Below are 12373 nucleotides of genomic sequence, written 5' to 3' on the forward strand. Positions count from 1 at the left end.
CACCTGCCTGCCTGATCGCCCCTAACCACCTCTGCCTCAGCCCCCTCTGCTGTGGCTTCATCTGGAAGGACATCCGGAAGGTCGTTTGACTGTCTGGTCTAATTAGCATATTATGCTTTTATTATTATAGATATACATTGTGAAGTTCGGAAAAGGTTCTCACTGTGACTTTCCTTAAACACACATGCACCTAATGAAGCAATACCCTCCCCCTCAATAAAAATGCCTAAGTGTACTGTTTCATGTTAAATGCAACTGAGACATTATAATTTTATGATTTCTTTTGTTTTGCAGCTAATAACTGCAAAAAGGTCATCAAGTGAACATGTACTTCCCCTTCAAAATATGTCCCTTCAAAATAAAACAGTGCCTTGCAGATCTGAGTATTTTTCTCCAGAAACACACCACAGTCCAAGGTAAGCCTCAGTGATAATAAGGTATATATACATAAAATCTTAACTTGGAGTAGAATAGATAAATAGTTTACATTTATTTTTCACTACATTTTTAAATGATATTCATTCCCAAAATAATGACGCATTGATTGGATAGGGACAAGAATATAGTACATTGCAAGGCAATTACTTGCAGATGTGTTGGAAAACCGTTAATATCAGAGCAAATGCAAGTGAGTGTAAAATCTACCTACACTGATATTCTTCCATTTTTTTTATGATAAAGCTAGCAGTGTCGCTTGTTTTCTACAGCTTGATTGATAGAAATATGTAACCTATAATCTTTTATTACACAGGGCTTTTAACATATGAATAATGTGTTTCCTGACATTTGATTAATATTTTTAAAATATTCATGTTTTTATTTTCTTTAAGTCATAAAGAAGCAGTTATGATGCCACATGATGAAGATAAATCTGAAGCAGAAGTTTCTGATGCCAAAGTTTCTGACACTTCAGCTGGCTCTTTGGACTGTAAAATTCTTCAAGAACTACTAATAATTGAAAATGTCTCCCCCCTGCCTGATTCTGGCTCTGAAATATGTGAGATTGATTCTGACTCTGATAGAGGCATTGGTTTGGAGTACGATTTAGAACAACAGTGGAAAGACTCTGACTCATTAATGTGGGATATGGATTCAGACTCAGAAATGTGTCCCGTGGGCTCAGACGCTGTGCAACACCTGCCCGAAGGAGAAAGATACCCAATGGCTTCAGATTCTGTAAAAGACCTGATGGAGTCAGAGCAACACCTAGTGGAAGTTGAACAATTCCAGGTGGACTATGACTCTCTGAAATACTGGGGTGACTCAGATTCAGAAAAATGTTTTAAAGATTCTGACTCTGAAAAATATTTTGTGGACTCTGACAATGAAAAACCTGATATAGGCTCAGATTCAGAAAAATGCCCTCTGGCTTCTGCGTCTTTGAAACACCTGCTGAAGGCAGAAAAATTCCAAATGGCCTCAGATTCTATAAAACGCCTGATGGACTCTGAAAAAAGATTGATGGATATTAGACAACACTGCATGGTCTCTGATTCTGAGGATTATGAGATGGATTCAGGCATGGAAAAAGATAAAATTGGCTCAGCTTCTGCATCTGGTGTACATCTGATGGGGAAAGGAAAATGCCAGGAGAAGCCTAGATCTAAGAGATATAGAATGGACTCGGACGCTGAACCATGCGGACTTGAGTCAGACTTAGAAAGACATGCGCTAGCTACAACAGCTGCAGAATTTCTTGTGGGTACTAAAACCCACCAGTTGAGTACTGACACTGAGAGACGCAGGATGGATTTTTTGTCTGAAAGGCACACAATGGACTTAGATTCTGAAAGCTTAGAAAGAGCCTCTGATTCTGGGAAACATAAGATGAAGGCTAAAAGTTGCCAGAGTAAAGCTGAATTGGAAAGGTCCTGGATGGACCACAGGTCTGAATCTGAAAAGTCCTTGATTGACTCTGAAAGACAACAGTTGGACTTTGACTATGATAGATGCAAGGATAGCTCTAGAAGATATCAACACAAGTCCGCAAGATTTCAGGGTAGCTCTGAAAGATGTCAGGTTGACTTTGAAAAACATTGGGATAACTTTGAAAGTCATCAAAGAGACTCTGATTCTAAAAAACATCCAGCAAGTCCTGAAAATAAAAAATCTAATGAGCTTGAAAGTGAAAGACACATGATTGAGACAGAGAGGGAACCATGTATGATACAGTTTGAAAGCAAGAGACTTCGATTGGATGAAGAGCAAGGAAATTATGGCATGGATTCTGACAGTGTAAAAGAGCAACAGATTACACCTGACCATGAAAGACACCACCTTGACCCAGAAAATGAAGCACAAAGGCTTGGTGCTCGCAAAAAGGGTAATCGTCCACCTGGTAAGCTGAAATGTGTGTGGGTTTTGAAAGCAGCTTGTTTACAACTTTTTTAAAACGTTTTTTATTTATTGATTAAGGTATTACATCTTTAATTAGTAATGTGATGTCACTTCAAAAATGGCAGTAGCATTAATAGATTTGGGCCTGAGATAATTTTATCAGAAATTTAGAGAAAAGGCATCTTAGTTCCATTTCCAATTCACTTTTAAAAATTAGGCAAATCACCTCTCTTTAGCTATCTGTTTTATTACCTTAATAAAAAAGAATGAAGAGCAATTATTAACAAAGGTGCTTACTCTGGTCGAGGAAACAGCATGTTGAATTTATCTCCCATCATTCTGGAATGGGCAAATAGAGATTGTTCACAAAATTGTCTCATTTTTGGTTACTGTGAAAAGAAGTATCCAAGCTTAACTATATAAACATTTAACTTATCTTGCTTCACTCCAAGTTATTATAAAAGCTTCATAATTTTAAATAAATAGTTGGCATTTACTTTGTTAATCATATTTACTCTATCACACTAGATCATATAATTCTGCATTTCCTAAGCCCTTTTATTAAGGCATGTTTACTATGATAAACTATTTTTATCTCAGCTAGTGTTTTTCTTCATAATAGGTATTTCCCACAAAACATTTTAGCTGCAACTCAAAACACAAAAATAAAATTAAGAACTCATCCCCCAAACACTGATTAAGACATCTTCCCTTTGAAATTATAACAAAAAGTTACGTGCCTCAATAAGCTCCAGTGAGTTTTTAAAAACAGATTATTTGAAATAACATATATTTAATGTTATCAGTATTTTTTATTTTAATATGCTATTTCTGCACAAGTCTTAAGAATTTGTTCTATATAATACTGAATTTTCCTTGCTGTATGTTTTAAGTAGGGTGGACTAATAAATTTAATAAAAATAAAGTATACTATATATTTTTGCATTTACCAACATAAGTTATTATCTTCAAGCCATTATTAATTCACTTGGAGCAACTGTGTGATTTTTTTTAATTAATGGAAAATATTAATCTGATATTTTTATATTTCCTGAGAAATGCCATCCAATTTCTAATTAGAAATGCAATTCTATTGGAAAGCATCAAGTAGTGAAAGAATTAATTCCTGATATCCTCTTATAAAGCAGCATATTGGTGGGGTGGTGAAAAGGTATGTTACCTTAGATGAAGAGGGGAAAGCCTGAAAACAATGTTTTTAATGCATTTGAACTTACTAACACAAAATTAATTCTCCCTTAATTCAATATTATTCTGTTACTAGAGGCCCGGTGCACAAAAATTTGTGCACTCGGGGGGGAGAGGGGGTCCCTCAGCCCGGCCTGTGCCCTCTCGCAGTCTGAGACCCCTCAGGAGATAACGACCTGCTGGCTTAGGCCTGCTCCCCGGTGGCAGAGGGCAGTCCCAATCCCTAGGTGCAGCCTCTGGTCGGGCTCAGAGCAGGGCCGATTGGGGAGTTGGGGCACCGCCCCCTGTTATGCACAGAGCAGGGCAGATTGGGAGGTTGCGATGCCACCCTCAGTCATGCTCAGGGTAGGGCCGATAGAGGGGTTGGGGCACCGCCCCCTGTCACATTCAAGGCAGGGTCGATGGGGAGGTTGTGGCGCCACCCCCTGTCATGCACAGAGCAGGGCCCATCAGAGGGGTTGGGGCTCTGTACCCTGCATGCACAGAGCAGGGCCAATCAGGGGGTTGGGGCGCTGCCCCCTGTCACGCACAGAGCAGGGCCCATCAGTGGGGTTGGGGCTCCGTACCCTCTCATGCACAGAGCAGGGTCAATCAAGGGGTTGGGGAGCTCCCCCCTGTCATGAACAGAGCAGGGCCGATCAGGGGGTTGAGGAGCTCGCCCCTGTCACCCACAGAGTAGGGCCGATAGGGGAGTTGGGGCACCACCCCCTGTCACACTCAGGGCAGGGCGGATCAGGGGGTTGGGGCGCCGCCACTGTCACACTCAGGGCAGGGCCAATGGGGAGGTTATGGCTCTACCCCATCACACACAGAGCAGGGCCCGTGGGGGGGGGGGTTGGGGCACCGCACCCTGTCACACACAGAGCAGGGCTGATCAGGGGGTTGAGGCGCCGCACCCTGTCACACACAGAGCCACAGGGTGATCAGGGGGTTGGGGAGCTCCCCCCTATCAGGCACAGAGCAGGGCTGATCAGGGGGTTGGGGCACCTTCCCCTGTCACGAACAGAGCAGGTCGAATAGGGAGGTTGTGGCCCCACCCCCTGTCACACACAGAGCCGCAGGGCGATCAGGGGGTTTGTGCGCTGCCCCCTGTCATGCTGATCCCGGTGCTGGGAGACATATTACCCTTTTACTATATAGGATAGAGGCCTGGTGCATGGGTGGGTGCTGGCTGGTTTGCCCTGAAGGGTGTCCTGGATCAGGGTGGGGGTCCCCACTGGGGTGCCTGGCCAGACTGGGTGAGGGGATGATGGCTGTTTGCAGCTGGTCACACACCCTTCAGGGTGGGGCTCCCCACTGGGGTGCCTGGCCAGCCTGGGTGAGGGGATGATGGCTGTTTGCAGGCCGACTGAAGCTCCCAACTGCTCCTTTTTTCCTATTTTTTAATTCTGGACCAGCTTTAGTTCTGGCTCCAGCTCTGAGGCTTCTGCTGCTGAAAGAAGGTATCTGGTTTGTTTCGGTTCTATAATCGAAACACTGTATAACTCCAGCTCTAATATCCCGGCCTCACTGAAAGCAGGTTTCTGGGGTTTTGTTTAGCTTCTATATTCGTTACAATGTTTCTTAAACTGCAGGCTCAGAGGCCAGCAAAGCAGGCGGGGAGCGTTGGTTTCCTCCGTCACTGAAGCAAGCAAGCCTCATGTTAGTTTCAAGCTGCCTGGCTGCTGGCCGCCATCTTGGCTGGCAGTTACTTTGCATATCTTGCTGATTAGCCAATGGGAAAGGTAGCAGTAGTACGCCAATTACCATGTTTCTCTTTTATTATATAGGATAATAATATTAGCAATCCTGTAAGAGTTGCATTAATTGGAATAGAGATTCACATTCTCATCTAGCTTCAGTTTTTAATATTTTCAAGAACCATCTGATATAATTCCAGTGAAAGTGCATAACTTACTTCTCAGGGACTCAATCGCATTGTTATTGATGTGCTGTGTAAAATTTTGTCAGGTGCTTACTAGATGCTCACTATATCCATAATAATAAAAGGGTAATATGCTAATAAGACTGGACATCCTTCCAGACGAAGCCAGGGCCGGAGTGAAGCCAGCCCGGGTCCTGGGTACCTGCGGAAGGAAGGCCTACTCTTGTATGACTTTTGTGCATTGGGCCTCTAGTATTATAATAAATACATAAAAGCACCTTATCTTAAATATATGTAGCACCTTTCAAAGTCCATTAATGTAAACATAATAATAGCATCTTATATCTATTGAGTGTCAAGTACTATGCTACACAAGTTAATGCATAATTACATCTAAGCCCATTCACTAGTGTTATCCTCCTGTACCATTCTAAGCATTTTACAGATACTAATTTGTTATTATCAATACACTAGTAGTAATTAATTAATACTAATTTACAGTTGTACATATATTATGAATTAATTAAAACCTCACAACAAACCTAAGAGATAGGCACTATTATCATTTCTGTTTTACCAATGAATAAACTGAGGCAAAAATAAATTATAAAATTAACCAAGGTAACACAATAAATGAGAGTCAGGATGTGAACCTGTGTTCCAAAGTCTGTGCTGTTAAATATAAAGATATACTATCTTTCCGCTCCAGACATATGTACTATCCCAATTTTACAGTGAGGATAATGAAGCTAAAATGTTCAAGTGACTTGTCTTGGAATTTGACCCTAGGTTTATCTGACTCAAGATCCTGAGTTCTTAATCAAGTTTAATTATGTTACTTATATTTAAACCCCTGTTTAATCTCATGATCTTCTAATTTAGAAAGAGCTACTATACTATAGCATTACTGTACCTGCTGCAAAAATGAGAAAACTGAGGCTCAAGAAGACTACTTCACTAAATGTCAAATACATAATTATCAGCATAGAAGCACCTGGCTTAGTGCTATCTCAGCTACATCTGTGACTTCATGAAATTTATAATCTAATTGAAAATATAATATTATTCCACATGAAGCTAGTTGATGAACTATATTTTCTCTGGGTATTTTTTTTTATAAAAGGCTTTGAAATATTTTAAATATTTGCAATTGGACTGTAATCATCTAATTTGTGGTTTATTAAAACATACATTGATATATGACCAAGTACAGGTGGGATGCCCTTACAAGCATAAAACCAAAATTTTGCTGGATGCTCTCACCTATCTTCATCTGTCATACATTGAAAATATAAACTGATAGGCTATGATTTTTTTTAAATCCCAGAAATAAAACTGAAGGCTGTGGGTATAAAAAAAAATGCTCTTTGTGCTACATATGTTTACTCCCAAATGAGCAATACACTCCTCTTAAAGTCAGCTTACACAGTGTCTTCCCCTTCTCTCTGTCATCTTATGGTAAAGAGATATGAAGAAAAGTGGCTTTGCTGCATCTCCTTGCTCCTGTGACTATGGACTCTAAATAGTAATAGCCTAGCCAGTGTGGCTCAGTGGTTGAGCATTGACCCATGAACCAGGAGGTCACAGTTCAATTCCTGGCCAGGGCACATGCCCTGGTTGCAGGCTTGATCTCCGGAGAGGGGCATGCAGGAGGCAACCTGTAAATTATTCTCCATCATCATTGATGTTTCTCTCTCTCCCTCTCCCTCCCTCTCTCTGAAATCAATAACAAATTTTAAAAATAGTTTTTTTCTCTTAAATAAATGAACAATTGCTCATTTTTATTTTATTTTTCTTTACAAATTTTTTTCCTGAGAACAGTCCAGAGCTCATTGATAATATTAACCCATTTTGTCAACCCTTACAAGTCATAATGGTGTTTAGAATTTATGTTGCACTTTAAATATTTATACCAAGTACTGTCTTTTTGGGATCCTTGAATTGCAATCTCTATTCTGACATGAACACATAACCATATACTCTCAGCCCCATACTCCACCATAGCTTACTCTTAGCCATTTTTTTTAATTTTTAAGAAATTGTGATAAAATATACAAACATAAAATTTACTATCTTAACTATTTTAAGTGTACAGTTCAGTAGTGTTAAGTCCATTCTCATTGTTGTGCAACCAGTCTCCAGAAGTTTTTTTTTTTTAATCTTGCAAAGTAAAAGTCTATAACCATTAGACAATAACTCCCAATTTCTCTTTCCCCCATTCACTGTTAACCACAATTCTACTTTCTGTATTTATGATTTAGACTACTTTAAATATCTCATATAAGTATCTCAGATAAAGTGTTTTATTTTGTGCTTGGCTTTTTTTTAATTAGTATAACATCCTTGAGGTTTATCCATGTTCCTGTATGTGTGTAAGAATTTTCTTCTTTTTAAGGCTAAATAATATTTTATTGTATGGATATACCACACTTTGTTTACCCATTTATCCATCAATAAACATTTGGGTAGCTTCCAATTTTTAGCTATTGTTAATAATACTGCTATGGATAAGAGTATACAAATATCTTTCTGAGATTCTATTTTCAATTATTTTATCAGTAGAGTTGTTGGATCATATGGTAATTTTATTTTTAATTTTTAAGATATTACCATACTGTTTTTATAATAGCTGTACCATTTTATATTCCCACCTATAGAGCACAAGGGTTCCATTTTTTCCACACCTTCACCAAAGCTCATTTTTTGTGTGTGTTTTTGAGAGAGGTCACCCTAATGGGTACTTGCAGCTAATTTTATACCAAAGATTTCATTTATTAGGACAAAAACTAACTGCAAAAGTTTTTTAGGAATAGTTAACTGAACATGTGCTGAATTCTTATATGGGAGAAATATATTACCAATATATAGTGAAATATTTTTAACTTAGTTTTCAATATTGCTTTAATAAACTTCATGAAAATTAGGAAGAGGACCATCATTAACTAATAGATATATTTGAAAGAAATAGTATCAGAAATATTTTCCACTGCAGAATAATATAACATAAATTTTACTTTCAACAGTTATTTTATTAAGAATTGGAAAATAATTATCTATTTAATATGTTTACAGGTTTTTGGAGGCCTGTTTTCCTGTCACCTTCATTTGGCCCAGCAAAGAAAACTGAAGAAAAATACTCTATGCAACAAACTGGTAGCAAAGGTGAGTATATTGAATAGAAATTACCTAAGAATTTTATATGTTCACTATCAACATTTAAAAAAAATATTTCTTAATAATTTTTAAATTACAGTTGACAAACAATATTATGTTAGTTTCAGGAGTACAACCCAGTGTTTAGACATTTACACAACTTACAAAGTGATCATTCTGATCAATCTACTACCCACCTGACACGATACATAGTTATTAAAATATTATTGACTATATTCCTTATGCTGTACTTTACATCCCCATGTCTATTCTGTAAATACCAGTTAATCCCCTCATCTTTTTAACCCATCCCCCTAAAACCACCTCCCATCTGACAGCCATCAAAATGATCTCTGTATCTATGAGTCTGTTTCTTTTCTGTTTGTTTATTTTATTCTTTACATTGTACATATATGTTAAATCATATGGCATTTGTGTTTGCCTTATTTAAGCCGGGACATGTGGTAACAGGGATACCCCAGATAAAATTCAGTTACAATGATTCTCTAGAGCAGCGGTTCTCAACCTGTGGGTCGCGACCCCTTTGGGGGTCAAATGACCCTTTCACAAGGGTCGCCTAAGACCATCAGAAAACACATATATAATTACATATTGTTTTTGTGATTAATCACTATGCTTTAATTATGTTCAATTTGTAACAATGACATTGGGGGTCACCACAACATGAGGAACTGTATTAAGGGGTTGCGGCATTAAGAAGGTTGAGAACCACTGCTCTAGAGGTATTTACTGGAATCAACATACAGTAGTACTCATGACTATGATTTACTATATCAAAAAGATACAAAATGCAATAAAATCAATAAAGGAAAAAAGGTACATTAAGTGAAGTCTAGTAGAAACTATGTGCAAGATTCCAAGAATCTTCTTCTAGTATAATCACACCAGATTTATTCCATTCATCCACCAAGTAATAACAATACATATGAAGTTGTCTGCCAGGGAATCTCATGAGATTCTCAGTACCAGTGTGTTCTTTTTTAAAAAGCTTTTTAAAGATATGATTCACCCATTAAACCAGAAAATTCAATAGTTTTAGATATATTCATAGATATGTTCAACCATTACAACAGTCAATTTTGGACCATTTTTGTCACCATAAAAAAGGTAAACCATACCCTTTGGTTTGGCTTCACCCATCTATGCTTCCCATTATCCCTATAAGAAACCACCAATTTACTTTCTATCTCTAAACATTTCTCTATAATGGACATTTCATATGAATGGAATCATACAATACATGGCCTTTTGTGACTACATTCATTCAATTGGTATAATGCTTGCAATGTTAATCCATATTATAGCATGTATCAATATTTCATGATATATTTTTGGTTATAAAAAGAATTAAGTATTGATACATTCTATAATATGGAATAACATTGCAAGCATTATACCAATTGAATGAAAGCTTCTGCACAGCAAAAGAAACCATCAACAAAACAACAAACGACAGTGCTGGAGAGGATGTGGAGAAAAGGGAACACTCGTGCACTGCTGGTGGGAATGCAGACTGGTGCAGCCACTATGGAAGACAGTATGGAGTTTCCTCAAAAAGTTAAAAATGGAACTTCCATTGGACCCAGTGATCCCACTTCTAGGAATATATCCCAAGAAACCAGAAACACCAATCAGAATTGCTGGGTCATATGGTTACTCCATGTTTAATAGCTTGTGGAATTTCCAAACTGTTTTCCAAGGTGATTGCACAATTTTACATTTCCACCAACAGTATATGAGAATTTGTATTTCTCTACGTCCTCTTCATCACTTGTTATTATCTTACTTTTCAATTCAGCCATCCTAGTGGATGTGAAATGCCATTTTTTTATGATTTTTTTGTATTTCCCTGATGATTAATGATTTGAGCATGTTTGTGTTTTTTTATTATCATATATTTTCCTCTGATAAATGTATATTTTTCATTTTTTATTAAATTTGTTGGGGTTAACAATAATCAACATGAACATATAGGTTTCAGGTATGGGTTTCTATGTTACAAGATCTGTATTGCACTGTGTTCCCACCACCGAAAGTCAAATCTTCTCCCATCACCATATATTAGGACCCTATTAACCCCTTACCCCCTCCACTCTGGCAACACTGCTGTTTGTAATAAAAAGTTTCGGTTATATATCCTACATATGAGTTAAATCATATGATTCTTATTTTTTTTACTACCTTATTTCACTTAGCATAATATTCTCTAGATCCATTCATATTATTGCAAATGGCAGCATTTCATCATTTTTAATGGTTGACTAGTATTCCATTATGCATATGTATTACATCATTTTTTGTTGTTGTTAATCCTCACCCGAGGATATTTTTCAACTGATTTTTAGGGAGAGTGGAAGAGAGAGGGAAAGACAGAGAGAAGCATCGATGTGAGAGAAACACATCAATTGGTTGTCTCCTGCATGAGCCCAGACCAGGGCCCAGGCCAGGGAGAAGCCTGCAACCAAGGTACTTGCCCTTGACTAGAATCAAACCTGGGACCCTGTGGTCCGGAGGCTGATGCTCTGTCCACTGAGCCAAACTGGCTAGGACTGTATCACATCTTCTTTATCCTTTCCTCTATCACAGGACACTTTGGTTTTTACCATGTCTTGGACATCATGAATAATGCTGCAATTAACACAGTGTTTTATATGTTTTTGAAAATACATGACTTCGAGTTTTTCATGTATATACCCAGGAGAGGGATTTCTGGGTTGTATAGTAGCTCTGCTCTTAATTTTTGAGGAATTGCCAGGCTACTTTCTGTAGTGGTTGTACCAATCTACATTCCCACCACCAGTGAATGAGGGCTCCTCTTTTCCACATTTCCAACATTTGTTATTGCTTGTCCTGTTGCTAATGACCATTCTAACAGGTATAAGGTGGTACTTCATTGTAGTTTTTATTTGCATTTCCCTAATTGCCAGTGCTGTTGATTACCTTTTCATATATTTATTATTGTCTGTTCATATGTCTTCTTGGGAGAGGTGTATTTTCAGGTCCTCTCCCCACTTTTTCATTGGGTTCTTTCTTTGCTTGGGGTTTATTTTTATGAGTTCTTTATATATTTTGGAAATTAAACTTTTTTCTGAGCTACTGTTTGCAAATATCATCTCCCATCTGGTTGGCTGTTTTGTTGTCAGTTTATTTTGCTGTGCAAAAGCTTTTTATTTTGCTATTGTCCCATTCATTTATTTTTACCCTTACTTCCCTTTGGGGTCAAATTTATAAAATGTTCTCTACAACCAAGATCCATGAGTTTGGTACCTATATTTTCTTCTATGTAACTTGTTTTGGGTTTTATTTTACATCTTTGATCCATTTTGGATTAATTTTTGTACATGGGGACAAACTACAATCCAATTTCCTTCTTTTGCATGTGGCTTTTCAGTTTTCTCAGTACCATTTACTGAAGAGGCGGTCTTTACTCCATTCTGTGTTCCTAGCTCCTTTGTCAAAAATTGCCTGTCCATATACATGTGGATTTATAACTGGGCTCTCTATTCTGTTCCATTGATCTGTTTGTCTGTTTCTTAGCCAACACCATGCTGTTTTGATTATCATAGCTCTGTAATATAATTTGAAGTCAGGTACCAGGATACCTCAGCTTCATTCTTTTTTCTCAGGATTGCTTTGGCTATTTGGGGTCTTTTGTGGTTCCATACAAATCTGATGATTTCTCATTCAATTTCTTTAAAAAATGACATTGGTATTTTGATAAGGATTGCATTAAATCTGTATATTGCTTTGGGTAATATGGACATTGTAACTATGTTGATTCTTCCAATCCAT

This window comes from Myotis daubentonii, chromosome X (assembly GCF_963259705.1).
Source record: "Myotis daubentonii chromosome X, mMyoDau2.1, whole genome shotgun sequence".
Lineage (NCBI taxonomy): Eukaryota > Metazoa > Chordata > Mammalia > Chiroptera > Vespertilionidae > Myotis > Myotis daubentonii.